Source organism: Phyllobates terribilis, unplaced genomic scaffold (assembly GCF_046119375.1).
Source record: "Phyllobates terribilis strain yellow unplaced genomic scaffold, ASM4611937v1 Scaffold_4__5_contigs__length_816908805, whole genome shotgun sequence".
Lineage (NCBI taxonomy): Eukaryota > Metazoa > Chordata > Amphibia > Anura > Dendrobatidae > Phyllobates > Phyllobates terribilis.
In genome coordinates this window covers 181,454,174-181,466,821 of record NW_027362764.1, presented here as the reverse complement: position 1 = coordinate 181,466,821, position 12,648 = coordinate 181,454,174, and positions in this window count along the sequence as shown.

The window sequence follows — 12,648 nt, the reverse complement described above, 5'->3', positions numbered from 1 at the left end:
GATCAAGGTCTCCCTCATCTGATGAGTCTTCCATCAGTTCGTCCTCCACTTCTTCCTGGTCTCCTGCACCTTCCTCACTAGTTTGGCTGCTACCATGCGCCCTGGTAAAACCATCTCCCCCACCCTCACATGCCTGCCGCCTTGGTGCTGCCGACCGTCTGGACCTTGCAGATGTTAGCCCTTCCGCATACAACTCCTCCTCCTCTACTTCCTCCACCTCCTCTTGTGCCACCAACTGACTCCGAATTCTGTTTAACATGTGCTCCAGCATGTAAATCACCGGAATAGTCATGCTGATAATGGCATCGTCAGCACTAAACATCTTCGTCGCCATTTCAAAACTGTGCAGAAGGGTGCATAGGTCCCTGATCTGAGACCACTCCTCCAGCGTGATTTGCCCCACCTCTGGATCTCGTTGGCCCAGGCTATACGTCAGAACGTATTGCACCAGGGCTTGTTGGTGCTGCCACAGTCACTGCAACATGAGCAGAGTTGAATTCCACCGGGTAGGCACATCGCATTTTAGCCGGTGAAGTGGCAGGCCCAACAACTTCTGTAGAGATGTAAGTCGCTGAGCTGCGGGATGCGAACGGCGGAAGTAAGCACACAGCGACCGTGCCCTCTGCAGAAGGCCATCTAGTCTGGGATAGTGGGCTAAAAATTGCTGGACAACCAGGTTCAACACGTGAGCCATACAAGGCACGTGTGTGACATTGCCCCGGCGAAGGGCCGCACCCAGGTTTGCAGCATTGTCGCACACGGCCTTCCCTGGTTTCAGGTCCAGTGGAGACAACCATTCATGAAATTGGTTCTCCAGAGCTGACCACAGCTCCTCAGCTGTGTGACTCACATTTCCCAGACATTTCAAAGTAATAACCGCCTGATGACGTTGAGCCCTACTGCCAGCATAGTAAGGAGGTGTGCAGGATCCCTTCTGCGCAGTTAGAAAGCTTGTGGCATGACCAGACAGGCTTTGGGTGCAGGTGGAAGACCGAGAGGAGGTTGAGGAGGCAGAAGCAGTGGAGGAATTTTGACATAAAGAGGATTGACGCACAACTCGTGGGGACGGCAAGACTTGGACAGCAGCCCCTTGTCCTGCTGTCACCATAGTTACCCAGTGCCCAGTCAGCAACATGTAACGCCCCTGTCCATGCCTACTCGTCCAAGTGTCTGTGGTGAAATGCACCCTGTCACACACAGAGTTTCTCAAAGAAGCGGTGATGTTGTGTGCGACATGCTGGTGGAGCGCAGGCACACCTTTCTTTGAGAAGTAGTGCCGACTGGGCATCTGGTACTGGGGCACTGCGACGGACATAAGGTCTCGAAAATCCTCTGTGTCCACCAGGCGGAAAGGCAGCATTTCTGTAGCCAAGAGCTTGCAGATGGTGAAATTCAACCTCTTAGCTTTCTCATGGCTAGGAGGAAATGGTCTTTTACTTGTCCACATCTGAGGGACCGAGGGCTGGCTATTGTGCTTAGACGGGGTTGATAAGGGTGTCCCCGGCAAACTGCCGGTCTGTGAGGAAGATGCAGGCGGACATGTTAGGTTGCCTTGATCCAAAGGTGGTGCTATCGATGTCGGAAAGCGCTCAACACCAGCTGGTGTTACCACCTCCAAAGAAAATGATGACCTGCCAATCACGCTGGCTGTTGCAGGTAAAGAGGTGGCAGGTCTGCGCCCCAAAACAGGTGTGACTGCTGTCCCCCCAGTCACAGAGGATGAAGAGGCTGCGGATGCACAAGATATGGCAGACGGTGGTTGGCCCGGCCGGCTAGGCCGCATTGTAGCACACTGAGCTTCCCACTGCAACTTATGCTTCATGTCCATGTGCCAGTTCATGCATGAAGTACTCAAACTATGTATTTTGTGGCCTCTACTTAGCTTTTGCTGACAAATGTTACAGATAACACGAGTTGGGTCATATTTATCGATCTGAAAAAATGCCCAGGCTATGCAAGGCTTAGCACACATGCGACCTGAAGAGCCACCACGACTTGTGGTGAGAGGCAGAGTTGTGTTTGAGAATGCAGTTGTTGACGTGCTTCCAGTACTACGTCTCTGTGCAGGAAGGCGCAACCTGACCTCGTCGTCACTAGCATCTTCCTCCACCTCCTCTGCTGACCTCATCTCTTGGCTGACTGTGGGTTGACAGTAAGTGGGATCTCCAACCTCATCATCATCACCCTGTGCGTTATCACACCCGTCGTCCTCAGAGCCAACCTGTTCCTGCCCTGACAAAAAACTAAAGTTGTCGCTCCTATCAGGTATTTGAGTCTCATCATCGTCTTCCTCATTGTCTCCACCAACAGGAGTTACAGTTTGGGAATGAGGGTCTACATTATGGTCAGAACCTTCTGCGTCTGGTCCTGGATCCGACTCATAAAGATTCTGGGCATCAGTGCAGATCATTTCCTCGTCTGGATTCACAGAAGCGCTGGAGTCGACCTCTGATTCCCAGGCTATAGTATGAGTAAACAGCTCTGCAGACTCAACCATCTGTTCTACCTCATACTCAGACGGGCAGCTGGAGATTTGGGAGCTGTGAGGAAGCAAGTGCGATTGGGGTGACACCTTTGAGGACTGGAGTAATTGTGATGTTGAAGTTGATGTGGAGGAGAGCCCACTTAAAGGAGCACTTGATATCCGTTGAAGCACCTGCTGTTTTTGTGCCTCATATGGAATTTGTAGCGATTGGCGTGGCCATAAGAAAGGGATCTTATCACATTGTCCGCTAAAAGAAGTAGACATTTTAGTTTGGCTGGAAGATGGTCTTTCTTCTGCAGATGTTACTGTTGCTTTAACACCTACCCCACGGACACAACCTTTTTTCCCCTTCCCAACACGCCTATTCCCCTTTCCACCAACAGCAGGCCTTTTTCCACTCATTTTGGTGGTTAACTAATTCACAACTCTGGAGTTGTTTGCACAAAAAAACAATGGATGGGAACCGAGCAGAGCTGAGTGGCCAAACTGTGGTATTAGGCCAAAACTTTTGGCTGGGTTAGATGCAGAAAAAAATTATATTCAATTTGCAACCTGATGTAGGTCAGTATAGATGGACTAATAGAACAAGTCCCACACACAGCTAGAAGCCCAAATATTTTTTCAGAGGTAGATGCAGAAAAAAATTGTATTCAGTTTGCAACCTGATGGAGGTCAGTATAGATGGACTAATAGAACAAGTCCTACACACAGCTAGAAGCCCAAATATTTTTTCAGAGGTAGATGCAGAAAAAATATCAATTCAGTTTGCAACCTGATGGAGGTCAGTATAGATGGACTAATAGAGAAAGTCCCACACACTGCTAGAAGGCCAAATATTTTTTCAGAGCTAGATGCAGACAAAAAATTATTTTTCATTTGCAACCTGATGGAGGTCAGTATAGATGGACTAATAGAGAAAGTCCCACACACTGCTAGAAGGCCAAATATTTTTTCAGAGCTAGATTCAGATATAAATTATTTTTAATTTGCAACCTGATGGAGGTCAGTGTAGATGGACTAATAGAGAAAGTCCCACACACTGCTAGAAGGCCAAATATTTTTTCAGAGCTAGATGCAGAAAAAAATTATATTCAGTTTGCAACCTGATTTAGGTCAGTATAGATGGACTAATAGAACAAGTCCCACACACAGCTAGAAGGCCAAATATTTTTTCAGAGGTAGATGCAGATAAAAATTATTTTTAATTTGCAGCCTGATGGAGGTCAGTATAGATGGACTAATAGAGAAAGTCCCACACACTGCTAGAACGCCAAATATTTTTTCAGAGCTAGATGCAGACAAAAAATTATTTTTAATTTGCAACCTGATGGAGGTCAGTATAGATGGACTAATAGAGAAAGTCCCACACACTGCTAGAAGGCCAAATATTTTTTGAGAGGTAGATGCAGAAAAAAATTGTATTCAGTTTGCAACCTGATGGAGGTCAGTATAGATGGACTAATAGAACAAGTCCTACACACAGCTAGAAGCCCAAATATTTTTTCAGAGGTAGATGCAGAAAAAATATATATTCAGTTTGCAACCTGATGGAGGTCAGTATAGATGGACTAATAGAGAAAGTCCCACACACTGCTAGAAGGCCAAATATTTTTTCAGAGCTAGATGCAGACAAAAAATTATTTTTAATTTGCAACCTGATGGAGGTCAGTATAGATGGACTAATAGAGAAAGTCCCACACACTGCTAGAAGGCCAAATATTTTTTCAGAGCTAGATGCAGATATAAATTATTTTTAATTTGCAACCTGATGGAGGTCAGTATAGATGAACTAATAGAGAAAGTCCCACACACTGCTAGAAGGCCAAATATTTTTTCAGAGCTAGATGCAGAAAAAAATTATATTCAGTTTGCAACCTGATTTAGGTCAGTATAGATGGACTAATAGAACAAGTCCCACACACAGCTAGAAGGCCAAATATTTTTTCAGAGGTAGATGCAGATAAAAATTATTTTTAATTTGCAGCCTGATGGAGGTCAGTATAGATGGACTAATAGAGAAAGTCCCACACACTGCTAGAAGGCCAAATATTTTTTCAGAGCTAGATGCAGACAAAAAATTATTTTGAATTTGCAACCTGATGGAGGTCAGTATAGATGGACTAATAGAGAAAGTCCCACACACTGCTAGAAGGCCAAATATTTTTTCAGAGCTAGATGCAGATATAAATTATTTTTAATTTGCAACCTGATGGAGGTCAGTATAGATGGACTAATAGAGAAAGTCCCACACACTGCTAGAAGGCCAAATATTTTTTCAGAGCTAGATGCAGAAAAAAAATATATTCAGTTTGCAACCTGATGGAGGTCTGTATAGATGGATTAATAGAACAAGTCCCACACACAGCTAGAAGCCCAATATTTTTTCAGAGGTAGATGCAGAAAAAAAAATATATTCAGTTTGCAACCTGATGGAGGTCAGTATAGATGGACTAATAGAACAAGTCCCACACACAGCTAGAAGGCCAAATATTTTTTCAGAGGTAGATGCAGATAAAAATTATTTTTAATTTGCAGCCTGATGGAGGTCAGTATAGATGGACTAATAGAGAAAGTCCCACACACTGCTAGAAGGCTAAATATTTTTTCAGAGCTAGATGCAGACAAAAAATTATTTTGAATTTGCAACCTGATGGAGGTCAGTATAGATGGACTAATAGAGAAAGTCCCACACACTGCTAGAAGGCCAAATATTTTTTCAGAGCTAGATGCAGACAAAAAATTATTTTTAATTTGTAACCTGATGGAGGTCAGTATAGATGGACTAATAGAGAAAGTCCCACACACTGCTAGAAGGCCAAATATTTTTTCAGAGCTAGATGCAGATAAAAATTATTTTTAATTTGCAACCTGATGGAGGTCAATATTCATGGACTAATAGAGAAAGTCCCACACACTGCTAGAAGGCCAAATATTTTTTCAGAGGTAGATGCAGATAAAAATTATTTTTAATTTGCAACCTGATGGAGGTCAGTATAGATGGACTAATAGAGAACGTCCCATACACTGCTAGAAGGCCAAATATTTTTTCAGAGCTAGATGCAGACAAAAAATTATTTTGAATTTGCAGCGTGATGGAGGTCAGTATAGATGGACTAACAGAACAAGTCCCACACACTGCTAGAAGGCCAAATATTTTTTCAGAGCTAGATGCAGAAAAAAAATTATATTCAGTTTGCAACCTGATGGAGGTCAGTATACATGGACTAATAGAACAAGTCCCACACACTGCTAGAAGCCCAAATATTTTTTCAGAGCTAGATGCAGAAAAAAATTATATTCAATTTGCAACCTGATGGAGGTCAGTATAGATGGACTAATAGAATGATGCTATGCCCAAAAGATTTTACGTCACTAGGTGCAGTAAAAAAATTGGTATTCTATACACAGGTGGTATATCTTGCAACACAGATAGGCTACTCCACTGACTAACACACTCTGCAATAGGCCAAAAAGAATTAGCTTTGCTAGATTCAGCCAAATGCTGTGAAAAAAACTTGCACAGCACTGGCACAGACCTGCCTGGCAAAAACTGATAGGAACTGATGTAACCTAGTCCTGAAAAGGACTGCAATTACAATTAGTCTTTACTAGTGTTGAGCCACCCCCGTAGTGTTCGAGTTCGGTTCGGTTCGTCGAACACCCGTGTGTTCGCCGAACTGTTCGTCGAACTGTTCGTCGAACACCTTCGAACACCGTTAAAACCAATGGCAGGCAAACAAAAACACATAGAAACACATAGAAAACACCTTCAAAGGTGTCCAAAAGCTGACAAACTGCTCAGAAGACATAACTAACACATGGAAAAGTGACAAGTACATATAGTCATGCGAAAACAAAAGAGGTGGAGGAGTAAAAGGAGGGGGAGACACAGATATAGGCATGTCATGCCCTTCTAAAATCCAAAAAGTGAGAAGCCGACACGGCCAGTCCGCTCCTGCCCGTGCCACCTCCGTGTCGCCGGGTTTGTGCCAGAGCCGCGGTGAACCCTGACGGCCAGCCCCCCTCTCCCAATACTGGTGCCTGTCCGCTGGTGGGTCGAGCGAGCCCCCCTGTGGTGGAGGCAGCTCTAAGCTTTTTAATTTAAATTGTCTCTCTAATTTGAATGAATACACTTTAAATCCATTTACAAGGATCTATTGGAGTGCAAGTCTCATGCCAGCAGCCGCGGTAATTCCAGCTCCAGTAGCGTCCACTAAAGCTGCTGCAGTTAAAAAGCTTTTATAAGGATCGAGCTCGGCTGTCCACCGCAAGGCATCCTACTGCCAGTCCCAGCCCCTATGCCTTGGGGTGCCTCCTGATGCTCTTCACTAAGTATCCCATGGTCCCGAAGCATTTTCTTTGAAAAAATTAAGTGTCTAAACTACAGGTGGTGTAGCTTGCTTAACAGCCGGGATAATCCGCTGACTAGCAGACACTGCTACTAGGCACAAAGTATTTCCTGGGCTAGATGCAGTTAAAAATTTGTAATTAGATACTCTCGTTGGATGCTGAGAAAGCATTCCATAGAGTCTCCTGGCACGCCATATATGATTCTCTTAAAAAGCTTGGGGTAGGGGTCTTGGGGACCCTTTTATAGCCAAAATCACGGCCCTGTATCACAATACGTCACCTAGGCTGAAGATAAATGGAACTGTAGCACCCTGAGGGCTCGGTTGCTACAGACGTATTGCACCTCACCCAGAGGTGTGATATCTCACTCTCAGGTAAGGATGGAGTGTGGATCAGGACCCGACACCTGCATGCATTACACCACATTGCCGTGGGGCAGGGCGACCAATATGCCCCTGAGATGGGCACGACAGTCCCTGTCCCTGGCTGGAGTGGGGGGAGGGAACACTGAGGAAGGGGAACCCTGTAGTGCAGGAGCAGGGAGGAAGCAGTTCCTGGGTGCATTGAGAAGGGAGTATAAAAGGTGGGCACCATCTTAGTTCAGTGCAGAGAAGTCTGAGCAGAAGTGGCAGGGAGCAGGGGCTCTGCATGAGCTCTGCTCCGGAGGCGGGCCTAGTAACAGAGGCCCAGGCCTGGAAGAGGGAGAAGGAAGGAAGAGGAGCGGAGAAGGCTCCAGGAACGAGGAATGAAGGGATCCCAGGGGTGCGGACGGGCGAGTCGCCACCGCACGCCCGAATCCACCTGCGTGGAGGGGTCAGGCCAAAGGGGGAGACCGGTCCCCGAACTAGTGGAGGCAGGAAACGACCCTCAGCTAGAAACCGGAGGCTCTGACATTTTATGTGGCGCAGCCCCTCGCTACACCCGCTAGGAAGGCACCACATAGGGTCAGGGAAACTGGCGCCAAGTTTACCAAGAGGAGGCCCGAGGCAGCCGGACAGAAGTGTTGGTAAGAAAGGCCAGACAAAGGACACACAAAGGGGGTCCTGTGAAGTGCTCCAAAGTTATCTGGGAGTTGTCTGAGCCCCTCACCTGGTGAGCACAGTACGACGTGGGCAGCCGTTACCTGCAGACGTGGTCTGGATAATAAGAACTGAGAGTAAAGGCCCTGGACTGCATCACTGACTCCGTGTCGTTACTGCTGCTGCCCTGCACCATCACCCCCATCCTCCGCATACACTGCCCTGAGGCTATACTCCTCCCGTGGGGAGTTATACTACGCTCTGCTGCACCCACAACACCAGCCTCAGCGGTCTGCCCTGTAGCGGCGGTTCACTCTGACCGCAATCCACGGGTGGCGTAGTCAGACATTTAAACATCAAAACCACATAAATAGTTCCGCCACTGGTTTGACCGCCCTGAGCCACGGAACCGGGTCGCCGCCACGAAGACTACAACCACCAGCATCCACCAAAAAGGGTCCGGCTCCGGGTGTCCCAAGGCCCAGGGGGTGCGTCAGAACATTTTCATCACCTTTCACAATCACCAATGGGACAAGGCAGGGATGTCCTCTGTCCCCTCTCTTATACATCCTAGTGATGGAGCACCTGCTCTCATCAATTCGCCATAACCCCAATATTAGGTGGATTGAGGTGGGAGGCTCCGAGTACAAGTGCTCTCTATTTGCTGATGATGTCCTAGTATATATCACTCAATCACATATATCCATCCCTGCTGTTATGGCTGAAATAGATCACTTTGTTACATGGTAAAATTTTAAAATCAATGCAGCGAAGTCTGAGGCCCTCGATGTCTCCCTCCCCAAATCCATATAGGATTCCATCCAGTCCAACTTTCCCTTTGCCTGGCCCTCACAGGGTATCAAATACTTAGGAATTCCTATTCATAGAGACCTCTCCCATCTATGTTATCTTAATTTTGGGCCCTTTATTGAACAATTCCATACAGACCACGGTTGGCAAGTTAGAACTGTAAGATTCACTACGTGAACCACTGGTGTTTTGTGGAAAAGCACATGTACACTGCGTTCCAAATTATTATGCAAAAAGTGTTTAGGAGTGATAAGGGAAGAATTTGTTTGTTTGTCAGTTAAACTCATTGATGGTGATGTGTGTCAGGGCTCTTTATATCACTGTAAGCAATTGCAGACACCTGTGCTAATTAGTTTGGCAGGTGTGTCCAATGAAAGGCAAGACTACTTAAGAAGGCTCTCTCACATTATTAAGCAGCCTACATTTTCTGCCAAAATGGGAAAGAAAAAGGATGTGTCGGCTGCTGAGAAGCAACAAATTGTGGAGTGTTTAGGTCAAGGCATGACTACAATCAACATTGTGCGATGATCAGGATGAAGTGTCTTGGCAATCAAGAAGTATGTAGCTGATTCACAGTACACACGTGTGCGTGCTGATAAGCGCAAATTGAGGACTCTTTCCTACAGGCAATTACGTCAGGTTAAAAGAGCAGCGGCAAGAAAGCCTTGTCATAGCAGCAGACAAGTTTTTGAAGCTGCTGGTGCCTCCAACGTCCCCCGAACAACAAGATGCAGGGTCCTTCAGAGGTTTGCAACTGTGCATACGCCATCCTGTCGACCTCCTCTATCCACTTCACACAAGCAGAAACGGCTCCAGTGGGCCAAACATTACATGAAGACTGATTTCAAAACTGTTTTGTTCACGGATGAGTGCCGTGCAGCGCTCGATGGTCCAGATGGATGGAGTGGAGGATGGCTGGTTGATGGACACCCCACGCAAACACGGCTACCGCGCCAACAAGGAGGAGGTGGAGTAATGTTTTGGGCTGGAATCATGGGGAGAGAGATTGTCGGCCCCTTTAGGATCCCTGAAGGCGCTAAAGATGAACTCCATAATGTATGTGGATTTTCTCAAACAGCACTTCCTGCCATGGTTCAAGAAGAAGAACCGTGTATTTCACAGCAAGATCATTTTTCTGCATGATAATGCACCATCTCATGCTGCACATAAAACATCTGCATCTCTGGCTGATATGGGCATAAAAGGGGACAAACTTATGGTGTGACCCCCATGCTCCCCTGACCTCTACCCCATTCAGAACCTTTGGAGCATCATTAAAAGGAGTGTCTATGATGGCGGGAGGCAGTTCACATCTAAGCAACAGCTCTGGGAGGGTATTCTGTCCTCATGCAAAACAATTGAAGCAGAAACCATCCAAAACCTGACAAATTCAATGGACGAGAGAGTTCAGAAGCTCCTTTCGAACAAGGGGTCCTATGTGAAAATGTAACATCACCTAGAATAAAGTTTTGAGTTGAAAACTATTTGATTTCAGTTTCTAACAACCTGCTAATGCTTATAATTTCAAAAATGACCATTTTTTTGGTCTTTATTAAAATGAAAAGGTTGATCGAAAAGTTTGGGGGATCTAAGAGTGTGGCAACCCAGTAGTCATGATTACTTCGAATTCTGACAATATGAGGGTCATGCTGCAGGTAGTGCAGCAAGAAGGCACTTATGTGTCTTGCGCATCTCGGAGCCCCAAAATTATTTTCCGGGCTAGATGCAGCTAAAAATTATTTTTAATTTTAAATCTGGTGGAGCTTATTATAGATGGCCTAATAGGATCAGTGCTGCACACTGCTACAAAGCCCAAATTATTTTCCAGTCAAGATACAGATAAACATGATTAGTAATTTGAAAGCTTAAAACGGTTGGTAGGGTGATTTTAACCAATCATCAAGCTTTTACTCTCCCCAGGATGACACAGGGGTAGAAAAGTCGTTTCGGATCCATGATTTGTTCATCTTTATGAACGTGAGTCTGTCTACATTATCAGTGGAGAGCCGCGTGCGCTTATCTGTCAGCACACCACCAGCAGCGCTGAACACACGTTCAGACAGAACGCTGGCTGCGGGGCATGACAAGATCTCCAAGGCGTAAGTGGCTAGCTCCGGCCATTTATCCAGATTGGAAGCCCAAAAAGAGCAAGGGTCCAGTGACACAGTCGTGGCTTCAATGTTTACTTGGAGATACTCCTGTACCATCGTCTCTAGGCGTTGACTATGTGTCAGACTTCTTGTCTCCTGTGGCCTTGCAAAGGATGGGCTAAAAAAGTGGTGAAATGATTCCGCAAAATTGATGTTACCAGCAGATACTGTGGTTCTTTTACGGTTTGAGTGCTGAACACTTGACGGTCCCACAGTTGGCAAGTTGGAACTGTGAGATTCACTACGTGCACCACTGGTATTTTGTGGAAAAGCACATGTAAGATTCTGCAACAGTCTCTGCTGATACTCCTGCATGCGTGCATCCCTTTCTATGGCAGGAATAATTTCTGCAAATTTACTTTTGTACCGGGGATCTAACAGTGTGGCAACCCAGTAGTCAGGATTATTTCTAATTCTCACAATTCGAGGGTCATGTTGCAGGTAGTGCAGCAAGAAGGCACTCATGTGTGTTGCGCATCCAGGAGCACCAAGTCCCTGTTGTGTTGGTGGCGAGGTAACAATCATGCTTCCTTCCTCTGTCCTCTCCCCCCAACCTCGCACAACAGAAATGTGATCAAGGTCTCCCTCATCTGATGAGTCTTCCATCAGTTCGTCCTCCACTTCTTCCTGGGCTCCTGCACCTTCCTCACTAGTTTGGCTGCTACCATGCGCCCTGGTAAAACCATCTCCCCCACCCTCACATGCCTGCCGCCTTGGTGCTGCCGACCGTCTGGACCTTGCAGATGTTAGCCCTTCCGCATACAACTCCTCCTCCTCTACTTCCTCCACCTCCTCTTGTGCCACCACCTGACTCCGAATTCTGTTTAACATGTGCTCCAGCATGTAAATCACCGGAATAGTCATGCTGATAATGGCATCGTCAGCACTAAACATCTTCGTCGCCATTTCAAAACTGTGCAGAAGGGTGCATAGGTCCCTGATCTGAGACCACTCCTCCAGCGTGATTTGCCCCACCTCTGAATCTCGTTGGCCCAGGCTATACGTCAGAACGTATTGCACCAGGGCTTGTCGGTGCTGCCACAGTCGCTGCAACATGTGCAGAGTTGAATTCCACCGGGTAGGCACATCGCATTTTAGCCGGTGAAGTGGCAGGCCCAACGACTTCTGTAGAGATGTAAGTCGCTGAGCTGCGGGATGCGAACGGCGGAAGTGAGCACACAGCGACCGTGCCCTCTGCAGAAGGCCATCTAGTCTGGGATAGTGGGCTAAAAATTGCTGGACAACCAGGTTCAACACGTGAGCCATACAAGGCACGTGTGTGACATTGCCCCGGCGAAGGGCCGCACCCAGGTTTGCAGCATTGTTGCACACGGCCTTCCCTGGTTTCAGGTCCAGTGGAGACAACCATTCATGAAATTGGTTCTCCAGAGCTGACCACAACTCCTCAGCTGTGTGACTCACATTTCCCAGACATTTCAAAGTAAAAACCGCCTTATGACGTTGAGCCCTACTGCCAGCATAGTAAGGAGGTGTGCAGGATCCCTTCTGCGCAGTTAGAAAGCTTGTGGCATGACCAGACAGGCTTTGGGTGCAGGTGGAAGACCGAGAGGAGGTTGAGGAGGCAGAAGCAGTGGAGGAACTTTGACATAAAGAGGATTGACGCACAACTCGTGGGGACGGCAAGACTTGGACAGCAGCCCCTTGTCCTGCTGTCACCATAGTTACCCAGTGCCCAGTCAGCGACATGTAACGCCCCTGTCCATGCCTACTCGTCCAAGTGTCTGTGGTGAAATGCACCCTGTCACACACAGAGTTTCTCAAAGAAGCGGTGATGTTGTGTGCGACATGCTGGTGGAGCGCAGGCACACCTTTC